The 15,348-nt window shown below is 44.8% G+C and overlaps 1 long non-coding RNA gene across 1 annotated transcript in view; it reads right to left on the reverse strand.

The window, feature by feature from the left end:
- Nucleotides 1-209: 209 nt before the first annotated feature.
- LOC144762507 (uncharacterized) overlaps nucleotides 210-15,348 on the reverse strand; it is a 44,468-nt gene continuing 29,329 nt past the window's right edge. The window contains exons 2-3 of the long non-coding RNA XR_013596103.1: nucleotides 1,655-1,732; nucleotides 210-355 (exon numbers count right to left, since the gene is read on the reverse strand). This is a non-coding gene — a long non-coding RNA (uncharacterized LOC144762507). The remainder of the gene's footprint in view (nucleotides 356-1,654; nucleotides 1,733-15,348) is intronic.

The raw sequence follows: 15,348 nt of genomic DNA on the forward strand, positions 1-15,348 counted from the left end.
TTTCTGAGCTGGCCAATATATTGACTAACTTTGATCTGATGTAGAAAGATGAAGGAGAATGCAACCTACCTCTGAAAAGAAAGATAAGACACTTAGGCTTTTTGAAAATCATTCAGATCCTCCCTCACCATGTATAATGCTGGCATTGCTGCAAATAAATCTTTTAAAAAATAATTTATTTCAGACGACTTACCCAAGAGGATCAAATACGACTCTCTATATATTTGGGAGTCCATCTGTGCCTTACGCAGCTGAGGGATGAGGAAAGTAGGAAGACACTTTTGCACATTATTCACCTGGGAATTTTGGCAGTCAGATTGGTCATCGGCTCTTACTTGATGGTGTGCACCTAGTCCTTGAAAAAATGAGTAGGGGGGGTGTTAGATACTTTCAAGCATACCATGGAGCTGACATACATCTAGAAGTTGTATGAGATATTTTTTGAAAACTCTTCACATCCAATTGTCACCCAAATGAAATTTATTTTCCTCAGAACTCGAGTCCTCACAAGAGCTACCGAGATTAATTTCTTACAGTTCGAAAATTATTAATCATTGTATTTACATTAGAAACCACCGCAATGGAGCGCACACCGCTAGCCCCTCCTCCGGATCGCCCCTCGGGATTCTGGTACTTGTAGTTCAATAGTTGTATTTACATTGTTCTGAGATTTCGTAGTAATCTTAAATTTTTCTTCCTTCATATACATTCCTCAAATAGATAGCATTCTCACATCAACATATTTTGCGACATCTTTACGTGCTTAGTGTGCAAGAGAAATGACTTCATGCAGGCTTCCTTTTCCGTGTAACCCTGACATTTTACCACATATCTTATCACCCACTTGGACCCTTAAATCCCTTCTCATTTTCCTCCATAGCCACCCTGCACCTTCTTTACTCTTTTGTCCTGTGCTACTCGAAGTGTATCTCTCTCATCTAATCCCTGATGAGACTAGAGCCCCTCTACAAGCCTCTCAAAACCACAAATGGGGACATTCCGATGTAGCATGGCAAGTCATGCAGAACCTCCACAAATATTCCTTCCACGTTTTCCTCCAATTCACCCAATTAATCTGTGAGAGTTGTCCTTTCTCTTTAGCCATATCCTAAAATTTACCCCAAATCGATCACTGCAGAGGGTGTACAATTATATTTTTCAAAAAATATTTTAGAGTTTTATATAGCGCGAACTAGACCCGAGGCATCGGGTATCAGAGAGCTTTACATGAGCACCAGTTTTGTTACCGATGGACATGTTAATTTTTGTTAGGCACAGAGAGATTAAGTGATTTGCCCAGAATCACAGGATGTTGAGCGTTGTTGCAGAGGCTATAACCCGGTTCCCCAGCTTCGAGGTCGACCACTCTGGCCGTAAGGCTACATCCTCTCCCCGGATGTTTTGACAAGTTTTAGACGAATATCTTCTTGATACCATTATTTCTCTTTTGATACAAGTTATACATTATTGTCCATAACCACCTGGTCTATAAAACCTACAGAATTATCCGTGTTCTTACTGAGGATACCAATGACCACAACCTTCTCAACAGCCCTCTATCTGGTGGTAACTCATCCGCCACATACCAATATGGCCCTACCTTCTTGTCCATGCTTTCGTTTATTGTCCATTGCTTCGCTACATACCCTTTTACCTTTGCTTTAAGCTCATCCTCCTTGATGATCCAACAGGGGTCGCTTGAACAACCAGGTCTTCAGCTTTTTCCAGAATCCTGGAAAAAAAGAAGACAGTGAGGGGATAGGAGTTCCACCAGATAAATCAAAATACATAGAAGTAGTGCCTTCCTCTCATTCTGAGGTGAAATCTTTGAATGTTTACTAAAACATGACACACTCAACTATAGGAAGCCAGTGCAGAGGGGACCAGGTCACTTTTGTGGCTATGAAGCCTAGCATATTTTTATTTTGTGTCACCTGCAATCTAACTATAAGCTGGGAGTCTGGGGTAAAGAGCTCTACAATAATCCAGATGTGTGTTAACCACTGCACCCAAAACCAGGGCTTATTTGTCATTTGTTTTCAAGGTAAGAGAGCTCTCAACTTGCTGATTTCGTGAAAACTGCTGACAATAGCAATGATTTGAGGCTTCATTGTCCCTGCTGCAGAAAATAAGACCCCCAGGGCTTTTAACTTTGTCGGAAGGACTCATAAGTGAGTCAAGATGTTAAGAGAGTCACCTACTAATATCATCAGCTTCGTCATATTAGCCAAAAAATAAAAATCACTTCTCTTGTTCTCTTTTGGACTGGTGGAACTTTATGAAGTTGGCTGACATCCAGTCGTGGCATGCCTTCAGAAACACTGGCAGATTGTTCCACTGTTGCTTTTCTTTTGAAAAGCCAGTTTAAGCTTTATTATATCCATCAACTAGCATCCACGCATGGGTTCTTTTTGTCAGGACTAATTTATCCTCAATCAGAGATTTCCTCTTTACGCTTACATTGAGTCCCCTTTTGAAGGACTGGTATGGTAGTGGCTTGTCCCATAATGCGTGCGCGTGGAGTGCAAAAAAGGATCTAAATGATGACGTCAAGGAAGTGGATATCACAGACCAAAGTGGTTTGTTATGTGATATATCACAGGCACACCTCCGCCTGTAGCAGCACTTAATGAAGGCCCTTTGTCTCAAAATCATTTAATGTGTAAGGCCAAATTCAAGGCGAATCTGTAACGGGGATACATATTTTTGGATCCTGAACACCCTTCTGTAAGCCTTAATGAGCAACCTATCTAGGGTTGCCGCATCTTGTTCTAAAAGCACCACACTTCCATAAGTGATTAATGGGAGAAATGTTGCCGCCATGACAGATAAGAGTGGCTGAGAGCTTGGGCCACTTAAATTGTTTAAAAATGTGCAAAAAGCTATGTGCCTCCTACCGACCGATTTCTCTCCTCAATATGGAGACAAAGATTTTGGCCACTGTTCTTGCTAGAGGCCTGCGGAAGGTAATCTCGGATCTGGTACACGCGGACCAGTCCGGTTTTCTCCCGGACAGGGCAACCAAATTGAATCTCCGCCGCACGCACAATTGGCTGCAAGAAATCCGGGAGAGGTGCGAGCCCCACTGGTTCCTCTCGTTGGATGCAGAAAAGGCCTTCGATGCGGTCCATTGGCCCTTCTTGCTAGAGACATTACGGAGGTTTGGCTTTGGCCCTAAGTTTTTGCAGTGGGTTCAGCTCCTGTACTCAGCCCCGAAGGCGAGAGTGCGGGTCAATGGAAGGTTGTCACGCGAATTCCACATTGGTAGGGGAACGCGCCAGGGATGCCCATTGTCCCCCTTACTCTTCACACTGACAATAGAAATCCTAGCGATCCGGGTTAGGCAGAATCAGGGAATCAGGGGTTTCACATGGGGGGAATCGGGGGATACCCAAGAGAAAATTTCACTGTATGCCGATGACGTCTTGTTGTTTGTTACGGACCCGGACGCCACAATCCCAGTACTGTTTAAGGAGCTGGCTGATTTCGGCGCGAGGGCAGGCCATACTATTAATTGGCATAAATCGATTCTATATGACCCGCAAGGCCTGCCGCGAAGGGATTGCTTGCCGGAGCTCCTCATTCACACCACAGAGGGCTTCCAATATTTGGGAGTGTACATAACACTGGACAGGACGCTCTCCTTTAATAATAATGTGGCCCGAATCATGGCAAGTGCGAAGGTAGAAATGGATAGGTGGCGGCAGCTCCCGCTCACCTTACTGGGTCGCGCAGCACTCTATAAAATGGTTCTGCTTCCAAAGTTCCTCTATGCCCTTCAAAACGAATATTATCCGCTACCGGTTACAACTTTGAATAAAATTCATGCGGACCTGCGAGCATTCCTATGGCTGGGGAAACAACCGAGAGTGGCCTTAGCCACATTGCAGCGCCACCAATACAGTGGAGGGATTTCCCTTCCCAACCTAGAAGCATATTATTGGGCGGAACATCTCACTCCGATTAATGAATGGCTGCATGCGGCAATAGATCACCCCACCTATGCACTAGAAAGGTCAAAATGGTCTAATACCAACGTCTTGTACTACTTGTACGGAGGACGCGGAGGGCGACAACTTCTGCCGGCCACTAGGATTACGCTGACGGCATGGCATAGGGCGACCAACCGCATGGGATGGGACAAGCGGCCCACCCGACAGACACCACTATGGCTTTGTAGTGGCTGGGTGAACTTAATAAACTGAAAGGCTTCCGACGATGGGATGACATCGGCATCTCAACGATAGGGGACGTGATTACAAGGGGAGAACTGAAAACGTTCCACGCACTCCAGGGAGACTTTGGCTTACATAATACTCAGTATTACAAATACACGCAACTGAGACATGCCTGGAGGGCACAAAATCTAACTCTAACAGACATCCCAGAATACGCTCCATTGGAGGGTAGGTTACTGCAGGAACACATAGGGTGGGGGGCAGTACCCCTCACATATAGAACACTGACCAACAATATGTTAGGCAACCTACAAGACTTGCGAAACAAATGGGAGGCAGACACGGGGGAGATGGAGGACCTAGACTGGGAGATGGTTCTTATGCACCCGCGCGAGGTAGCGATTAAGTCCAGGCTTCGCCTCATACAGCTGAAGGTGCTACATAGAGCCTATTTCGACAGGGTACGTCTTTTCAAAATGGGGAAGGTCATGGACACGGCGTGCCTTAGGTGCCATCAGCAGGAGGGCGACTTCTATCACACACTCTGGGGCTGCGAGATCATACAAGCCTACTGGGAAGAAATATTTGTAGAATTGGACGAGGTACTGGAAACTACTCTACCACGTGACCCTAGGCTGGCTTTGTTGGGTTTGACGACTGAAGTGGACCTGGCCCGTCCCTTCATCATTTTCCTAGTGCTGGCTTTGGTGGTGGCGAAAAGAGACATTGCACGACGCTGGGGAGCGGCCGAACCGCCGGCCTTGGAGGAATGGAGGAGGGGACTAGACTTATATATGGCGGCAGAGAGAGTGACTTATAAAGCCAGGGGCTGCCCCAAAAAGTTTCGGAGAGTGTGGGCAAAGTGGAGACGATATCACGGGCTGAAGTGAAGCCACAGGGAACCTGAGGGGGAGCTGTGGAGCACCTACATGACGATACAGGCCCAATGGCAGTGACTGGGAGGGGGTCATGTTAAAGACCGTGCTGTATAACTCAGTTATGACGGGTGGATGAAAATGCGCCAGGAGAGGGTGGGAAAGACCCGGGAGGGAGGGGGGGGAGACGGGCATGGCGGCGGCTGTTTCGGGGGTTGTTTTTCTCATTTTATGTATACCTATTATGAGTTCGGTTAAAACTGCATGCGTTTTCTTGATTCATGTGCAATCCTCAGAATCTAATAAAAGGAAAAGTTGCGTAACTGACGGGTGATGGCTGAATGTTGAAGCCAGCCCGTGTGCTTACATTTTCTCTTGTGATACTTTTAATGCAACAATAAAAAGTATTTTTAAAAAAATAAAAAAAAATGTGCAAAAAGCTGCTAAAGGTGCATTTACCATTCTTGCTTGTAACTGTTCTTGGGGCAAAAAGGTTCATTTTTCATCTATGACGACTACAAGTTATTTGTATGACGCCACATTTTCCAGAGGGTGCTTCTTGTGAAATCATGTACCCTTCTTTTCGTGTCTTGTAATAGGCATTGCTTTTGACTTAGTCCAGTTAATGCCCAGAGCGTTTTCACAGGCATAGCGAAAATACTCCGGATGCTGAAGGCACTTTTTTGTGGAGCTACAGAGGAAAACATCTGCATACAAAAGGTAGTTTAAAGTAAGGGAGCCCAAGCGTCGGGATTAGCTGTTGATCATAGAGAGTCTGCATAATTTCTGAACGAAATAGGTTAAAAAGGGCTGGTGACAGCACACACCTTTGCTTGAACTCCTGGTTTGTGTGAATCTTTCTCGATAGGCAGGACCTATCCCCTAGATTAATTTGAATCCAGCTTTTTGTGTAAAGCAATTGAATTCCTCTCAATAGGAAAGATAGTATACCACAATTTACAAGTTTTGTCTACAATTTGCTATGATCTACTCAGTCAAAAGCTGATTTAAAGTCGATAAAACACAGGTGAAGTGGAAGTTTAGATTTCTTTGTTTTTCCATGGTGAGGGCTAAAGCCAAGACGTTTGTTAGTGTGTTTAAGAACCCTGTTTAATTGAAGGGTCTGATACTATTTGTATTTGCCCATGCAGTCAGATCGGTCAAAGTGATGTGGCAAAGTACTGAGCCTCCTTGTCCAAGAGAGCTATTAAGCAGTAGTTTTGTTGGTTGGATCTATCACCAGCTTTGAAAATTGTATTTATTATTGACCCTCTCCAGTTATCCTGTATTGACCCTGTTGTAAATACACAGTTAAACAATGAGACAGATTTTCCAACCCAAAAAGAGGGATTTTCCTAGAATAATGCCGGTGGAATTCCATTTGGGCCGGGAGCAGCGTCCCGGCTTGCTTGCAAAATAATTTTCCTTTTTTTCAGTTGATTGAATCGGCTTCGAATCTGGCATATTTCTAATGCTTGATTGGAGCTTCCGAGAGCTGCATTATGGTTGAAACCTGTGAGGGGTGTTGAGCTGGAGTAACTGGTAAGGACCTTTTGTTCAGTCCAAGCAGGGACTCCTTTGGGCTGTGGTTCTCTACTGAATGCTGTAGATAGGTACGTGACCCATGTGGCTTTGGGTATGTTGCAGTTAATCAACACGTTAGATGGTCTTGTTAGAGAATAAGAACCAAAAGATTTTTAAAGTGCAATGTTTACAGGCATGCATCAGCTTAGCCCAAAAAGTGTCTGACTAAGCTTTCCTATGTTTCCATTGCTGCTTTTTGTAACGTTTTTTGGTGTTTCTCAGTCAGTTTCTAGCAGGCATGGATGGATGATGGCATTATTCACACCATTTAGAGGGCCTCGTTTAGTTTTTTTTTTGCTGAGGGACAGGCGGTGATATTTTACTCCGAGAGATTGCTAAGTGTGAGGGTTCTTTTATATTTTAGGTAGCAGAGTGGTTCTTTGGTGGGAATTGATGAGGATGTTACAAAACATTTCCCAAGATTGTGTCGGGTACTTATACCTGGACTCACAGTTTGATATATAACCTCTACTGACACAGAAGCAATATTAGAAATTGAATTGTTGGTACATGTTATTCTTTTTTAATTTACTGTATGTAAACTGCTGAGATTGTTTGGTTTATCCAGAAGTCAAGATAAAACTTCGTTAAGTTCTATAACTTGAAGGAGATTGTCGCTGTTGGTAGTTTTTTCGATCCTGAATGAGCTTATTTGGGAAAATAAATGTAGTGTATAGTCAATAATTGAGTGCAAACACGGCCCATAAAATGAGGAGTTCGGTGCTATGTCATCAGTGTATGACTGCAGGGAGATTGTAAGTTTCATGCCCAAATAAAAAAGAGGCCAGAAGTAAACAATAAACACAGTAAGCGAGAGGGCAGAGCCCGGAGGTCCCTCAAACTTGCCACTACTCCTGCTGAACAGATAAGCACCTACATACTGGGCCCACTGTCATAGAAAAGAACAAAACAATTGGTATTTACAGTGAAGAAGAGGTGTTCCTTAAGGCTGGTATGGTCCATTGTGTCAAATGTTGCTAAGACCTCAAGTATGACCAGCACAGAACAAGTACTTCGGTCAGTATATCCCAAGATGTCATCCTTGAACTACACCAATACAGAATCTGTCCTATGCAAAGTACATAAGGGATATAATATGATACCTTTAAATGTAGATTTGACCTCACCACAGCAGACACTGCAACATGCCAAGGTTTAAAGCCTCGCTGTACAGGGGTTGGAAAATGATGCTTTTCAATGTGGTTTTGAGGTTGCCACAGTATATCATTTGGCACTATTTTAGGTAGTGCATGTATATTGGTTATGGGGAAGTAATTGGCAGAGTCTGAGGGAGGCAGGTTAGGGTTATTAACTAAAGTTGGTGATAGTGCCTTTCTTAGTCACGGATTAGTGAAACAATCTGTAGGAGTATGTTTGGAACATAGCAAAGTTATATCTTCCAGGAAAGGAGGTTGAGACTTTGAGACTGAAAGCATCTTGCTCTAAAGTGATGGAGGTCATAGTAGTTATAGTAGGGTCCCTAGACTGTTTAGTAATCACGATCATGGCATCTCTAATTTCCTTACAAGATTAACAGCCTTATTCATCAACGGGCCGTTTTGCGAGCCCCTAATAGCGATTCATAGCGAATCGCTATTAAGGACTCGCAAAACGGTATTCATGTAGGAATTGCTAAATAAATAGCGATTCCTACACATTCCTTATTTGCGAGTAGCAAATTGCTAATCGCAAAAAAAGGAATAACTCCCCATTCATTCCTATGGGCCAAAAGGCCCATAGGAATGAATGGGGAGTATTCCTTATTTGCGATTAGCAATTAGCTAATCGCAAATAAGATAGCGATTTAAAGGGTGCCAGGGGTGTCCAAAGGACACCCTGTAGCACCCCTTAAATGCAAATTGAAACAGGTGTTGCGCACACACATGTCCAAAGGACATGTGTGTGTGCAACATGCAACTTAGAAAAATGCTTTTAAAAGCATTTTTCTAAGTTTTTGCTATTTACCGAGAGGTCTGACCTCTCGGTAAATAGCGGCCCAAAATTGCATTTTCGCAATTTTAAAATGCTTCATGAATTGCATTTAACCACTTGGAAGCTCATCATATTCTGCTGCTGCGCTGGGATTTACAAAAACCCATTATTCATGACGAGCTGGGCTCGTCATGAGCGTGCTGGGAGGCTACTGCATGACGAGCCCAGCTCGTCATGAGCGTCGAAGGGGTTAAGGAATCTCAAATAGAGATTCCTTAAATTCAATTCTTCGCAAATGTGCGAATTCTTAAATAGCGAATTTTGCATTTGGGATGATGAATCCCAAATGCAAAAATTGCACTCGCAAAAGGCAAGATTCTGAGAATCTTGCCCTTTGAGAGTGCAATTTAGCTTCATGAATCAGGCTGTATAAACTTAGAGTCACATAGAGGGTTTGGCCTTGGAGGAGACTGTAGAAGTGTTGATGTTAGAGGTTACTTACCACTGATTATTCACAGAGGAGTGAATGTTATAGTTTCCATGCAGACTATGGTCCCCAGCACCGTTCATGGAGGTAGACACCATATATGAAATATGTATTTTTTGTATTTTTGGCATTAAAGCGATTTTCAAGAGAACCATTATTTGCCTATATCTAGAGATATCTAAAGATTTTCTATTCCAGGCTAACCAATCAGGCTAGGAAGAAAGACTCCTTACACTCTACTCCAGCTCCACCTGAGACCCTGACTTAAACAAAAGGGCAGCCAAGGAAAGAGGACACTACCTACATAGAAGACAAATATTTACTAATGCCTTTAGAACTTCAATGGTCCTACTGTTCATCCTCACTACACTGCCAGACACTAATTAGATCGTTGTAAGATGAACTGAGTCTCAACATATACTAATTAGATCTCTACAAGATGAACTTCATCACAATAAATTGACTGCACAGCTTTTACAGTTTCCTCTTTCCGTTCTGCCGTCTAAACATGGTGCTATTTTGTGACCAGCACAACTTTTGCCTCCTCAGCAGCCAGATCACACAGCTGGAAAAGTGGGTGTTACTGTGTTTAAAATAATCTATCCACCTAATCTTTCTAAAGCATCTACGAAAAATGTAAAACATAGGAGTTTGGAAGAGTTCCCTGAAATAATCATCACTGACCCATATCACTGTGGTTCCTATAGGAAGATCAAAATGGACTTTGTCTTCTTTTCTCATAACATGTGTCTTTGGCTTGACACTTTCATCAGGGAATGTAATGTTCCCTGTGTCTCAAACATTCTGCATAGCAGAACACAAAAAATATCTCCCTTTGTCCTAATATAGATCAATGATTATTTATTTTAAAATGACATGAAGATAATTATTCAATCCACTTGGTGTTAGTCTAACTTTATTAGACAGTTTTTCACAACTCTTCTCAGACCACCTGCACCCTCAATGAAAATCTTTTCCCACATCTCCAGACACAATAGCTCATTCTCACCCCTGCCGATAATCACCCTCACAATACACTAACCTCTCCAGATCACCCCACTGCCCCAGATCCTGGGCTGACTTACAGAGAGCATCCTCACAACACTATCATTGCTCAGGACTATATCTCTGGTCTAAGTCTTGGGCTCAAGCAACTGGCTGTTCTCTTCTCTGTCCTTCCAACGCCAACAGAGTCACACTCACAATACCCTTACTGCTCAAGATTTTTGCACTGCTTCTGGTCCTGGGCTGAGGATACCCTTTGATTTACAGAGTCAATCTCACAAAACTCTCACTGCTTAGGATTATGCCCTTCCTGTAAGTTGTGGGCCTTATCTGATTGTCACAACTCTGCTCCGCTCATCAGGCTTCTTTTCTCGTACATCTGAATCCTGTGAAGACTAATACCAGTGAAGTTCTATTCAGCAACTGGCCAACTCGCTCACTGGCCACTATCCTGGGGATTCCCCTCCCATCTTTCTTCCCACAAGTACACACTCTCTGGTTGGTGAGCTCTCGCTATACCATCTTTGATCACTCTCAATCAATGGAGTCGGTCATTGTTCACTCCCTTGCGTGGTGAAGCCTTTTCTGCCCACCCGTACCCCTTATCACTCTATGGAAGATACACGCATAGACCTATCTTCACCCTACACCATATCAGATTCCACAGACAAGAAACACCATCCGTTAAACCTGAACTGCACTCATATTCTAAGCCCACCTCTCCCTCAGTTCATCAAGCCTTACTCCCACCTTAGGGATACATCGCAAATTAGGATATAGCCCTCATGTTTCCCTTGACAGCCTCACTTACCCCTGTACTCTTTTTCCCCCTTACTAATTCCTGATCCCCACATTTTTCAGCCCGACTAGCCTTAGTCCATCTTCACTTTCATCCCTTCAACCATTCCCAGACGTTTACATTGACGTTGTTGCCAACTCCTCTACCTCGCACGCTGGTGTTATTTCATTCTCCTCTTCTACCTCCCTATCACACATCTGCTCTTTTAACATTGTCCCTTGGGACTCCAAAAACTGCTTATAACCTCTCTCTTGTGTTTACCCCGTCCACCTCCCACATATGCTGTTTCCTCTACGCAATCCTTAAATAGGAATCTTCCATGTCCATACTTTTACTACTCTGCCATGTGCTCAACGCTTCCTCTTTCAACGGATGATACCTATGTGCGTTCCTCAAACAGAAATAGGAAAAGTCCCACGATCTATGAGACAAACTAATTGTGTGAGGAAGGAGCAGGTGTACCCCAATAACCACAACTCAATTTTGATACCACAGCTAATCCTAATCGAAACTGTGAAAAGGGATTTTACTTGAATATAGAGGTTATGAGAAGTTACTGTTATACACTAAAAGCATCAGCTCCAACCATGACAACTTGCACAGTAGATGGAATATCTGCAGAGTTATGGTGGGCTATCCTTCTCAGACAGACCTGTGGACCTACCTATATTCAAAGAAAATCATGGCTCACTGACGAAGGTGCACAATGGGTACTAGCCAAGGTACAATTCCACTGATCTGAACTTCTTCCAGCACAAAATTACTCCCCTCAATTAAAAGGTCTATCACTTGAATCATTCAGCGTCTAACTTCAGCTCAGTAGTTACTGCTCTTGTGGATTCTCTTTCTCCCTCCTGCAGAACAAACATGCTTTTCACACAATACAGAGAAGCAACTGTGAAACTCACCGTAATAGACTCCGTCCCTGTCTCTCATAAGATGAAATTCATAACCTGCTGGCTGAATATATTACACATTCCCATTCTACCACTTTGGCCTCCGACCCCTCGGCTCCCATGGATAAAATGTCCTTGAGCATAATATTAACTATCTCATCACATAGAGCTACACATCAGACTCACTTGGCAAAGATAATGTTAAAAAGAACCACTATTCCTATTCTGACTGAACCCCTGAACACTCCAAGCACCGGAACTATAAATGTAAATGTACATGTATTTATATAGCGCAAATCACCGACACGGTATCTAAGCGCTTGCTTAGGGAACCCGTCCTGGTATTCCCCTGTGAGATACCCCGGCAGGGTATCCACAAGGTGAAAGCCAGGCATCCCACTGCGAGGGGCCATAGTGGAGATTAAGCAAGCTATTGCCCAGAGTCGCAGAGTGTGACCCCGTGAGTCGAGTAGGCACCGGAGCGAGAATTATTGAGTCCGTGGTATTTTGGAGCCCGAGACCCGCCGAGGCGGGGAATCGAACCCTGGTCCACGGCCGATCTCAGCTTCCGGGTCTGCCGCCTCTAACCACTGAGCCACACTTCTCCACTACGTTTAGCTCTGTACTGCATGTTAAGCAACTGTAGAGCAGCAGTGATGTACAGGCTGGAAATTGCTGCTGCTTACTGAGTCCTGGTTGAAAGATTCTTTTTTTTGTTTATTTTTTTATACATTTTTCAAAAACCTTTATTGATCACAGCTGTTATCATACACAGCCCGTAGCCTACAACGCGGAGGCCGGCAGCAGACAGGTCTCAAGTCAGTAGTATGCACGATCTTAAAGTACACAGCCATGTAGCCGACAATCCGGGGGCCCGGCGGCGAGTGATAGGCCTGTGCTCAAGCAGTTAGTAACAAATAATATTTAGCCTAGGATATCAAATTCTTCACAGTCCTATGCATAATTGAACCCCCTCGTTATCACCTAGTTGCAGCCCGATCCTGATCCTAGTTGGCTGTACATCTCCTGTGAATTGAAGACCTCATCTAAATGAACAAACTCTAAACTCACCCCCCCACCCTTGCACACACCTGGCCCACGTCCTTGTCCTCCCTTATACATATATATACCATGCCGTTTGTCTCTGCCTCCATCGTGAGATAATGTAGTCTGCCAAGGTGCCATATCCAATATATAAGAGAGCTGTGTCGAGTGACCCCGTGTGACCGTTGAGAGAGATCTTTGGGCAACTTGAAGTGTTGTTATGTGTTCGCCCAGTTTCCCCCCCAACGCCACTGCTTCCTTGCGCTCTCATCGGGGCTCACCTCCTGCGTCTGTGTGCTGTGCAACTCTGTTTAGTCATCCTCTGACGGTTCTAAGATGTCTGGCTGTGCGTCTTCCCCACCCGGTTCCTCAACAGCTTCACTCTCTATGTCTCTAGCTCGAAGATGTGTTTGGTACAAACCCCAAAAGTTCTTCTGGCGGCTCGTGGGAGGGAGTAGCTCACTATAGTGTTCCGATTGCGTGCAGCAGTACAGCATATCATGCGCCCATCTTTTGGCTGTCGGTAGTGGACCTCTCATCCAACAGAGAGCTACCATTCACCTGGCTATTAGCATTCCCATATCCGCCAAGCGTCTGATCGCAACCGGCAGCCCTCTAGAATAACCCAATAGTGCCAAGGCCGGTTCTGGGGCCAGTTCAAGTTCCAGTATCATGCTCATTTCCGTGAATATACTGTCTCAAAACCTCTGAATTCCCGGGCACCACCATGCAAGATGCATGAAGTCCGCTATTGGCACGTGGTAACGTTCGCATTCTGCCGACTGCCTGAGGCCATACCGGTGGAGTCTCTCCGGGGTGTAGTACACTCTTTGAAGAAACTTGAAGTGTATCAGCCTATGCCTGCCATTCAAAGACAGTTTTTTTGTATTTGAACAGCAATAACGCCACATACCATTGTCTATCGTCACCTGCAGATCTCTCTGCCAGGCTATTCTAGCTTTCATGAGCTGCTGCTCACTATGCGTCCTAGCCATCTTGCACAAGTTTGTGATCAGTTTACGGGGGGGGGGGTCCGTTTTGATCACGTGCGTAAGTTCTATGATCTCCGGTGGTTCCGCCATTTCTGGACCAAGAAGGTCCAGCAGCGCGCTGCGCACCCTGTGATATTGGAAACGGAGTAGCAATGGTGCTACTCCACAGTCTGACGCCACCTGGTCCCACGTTTTCCCTCTGCCTCCCGCAAATAAGTCCCCTGCACTAGCAATGCCCAGTTTGCGCAGTGCTTGAGTAACCCCTCTTTCTACGATTGGCGTTAACCATAACGTCCACTCAATGGGCATTTTAGGGGAATATAAGAAAACACAGTTTTGTACCTGAAGAAGAGAGTGCCATGCATGATTCGTGGCAGTAATAGATTCTAAGATGCCCGTTCTGCGATCCACCGGTTTAAATACTGTGGCCGGGAGCGGAAGTGGATCTGCAAAGAGACGTTCCATGCATATGTGGGGGATCTGCTTATCTCCGTGTATCCATGTATGTAAAAGGGCAGCCTGAGCCACCCTATAGTACAGCTCCAAGTCTGGAGCCCCCAATCCGCCCATCTCGTACGGTAGAGTGAGGAGGTTCCATTTCACTCTGGGTTGTTTGCCTCCCCACGCCAGCTTAATCATGAGTTGTGTTAGAGTTTTGAAGAAAACTTTTGATAATACCATCGGTATGGCACTGAACAAGAATAAAAATCTGGGCAGTACTACCATTTTCATGATGGCTATGCGTCCCATTAGGGATAGAGGTAGCTTGCACCACACCTCTACATCATCCTCCAGCCTACTGTATGCCACCCCATAGTTCTCTCGAAGCAAAACTTCCGGGTCTGTGTGTATCCTGATACCCAGATACCGTACCGACTCTAAAGACCATTGTAACGGGTATTCCATGTCGAACTGGGTTGTCGTTGGGGTCAGGGGGAAGGCCACCGACTTCGTCCAGTTTATCTTCAAGCCGGAGAGAGCACCGAATCGCACCACCTTTCTGAGCACCGATGTCAGATTAGCCTCCGGATCGCGAACGTATAGCAGAGTGTCATCTGCATATGTAGAAATTACGATCTTATACGTTGGAAAGTTGACACCTTCATTGCTATGATACTCTCGCAAAGCGCATGCCAGCGGTTCAGCCACTAGCGCATAAAGCTTCGGTGAGAGCGGGCATCCTTGCCTAGTACCTCTGCTGATCGGAAAGGGGTCGGACACTAGGTCGCCCAAGCGAAGTCTAGCCGTCGGTTGATGATATAAAGCACCAATCATTTGTAGAAATGGCTCACCTAACCCCAGTCTCCGCAATACTCGTACCATAAAGGGCCACTCGACGGAGTCGAAGGCCTTTTCCATGTCAAGAAACACTGCTATTGCCTTCGTATGCTGTCTGACATGTTGTATAGTGCCCAGCACTGTTCGAATAATATAGGTGAGATTTCTGTTAGGAATAAACCCCTCCTGTTCCGGTGCAACCAACTGTGGTGCACGCAGCGCAAGGCGAGTCGCCAACACTTTTGCATACAACTTCGCATCTACATTAAGTAGTGATA

The sequence above is a fragment of the Lissotriton helveticus genome, chromosome 6 (assembly GCF_964261635.1).
Source record: "Lissotriton helveticus chromosome 6, aLisHel1.1, whole genome shotgun sequence".
Classification (NCBI taxonomy): Eukaryota; Metazoa; Chordata; class Amphibia; order Caudata; family Salamandridae; genus Lissotriton; species Lissotriton helveticus.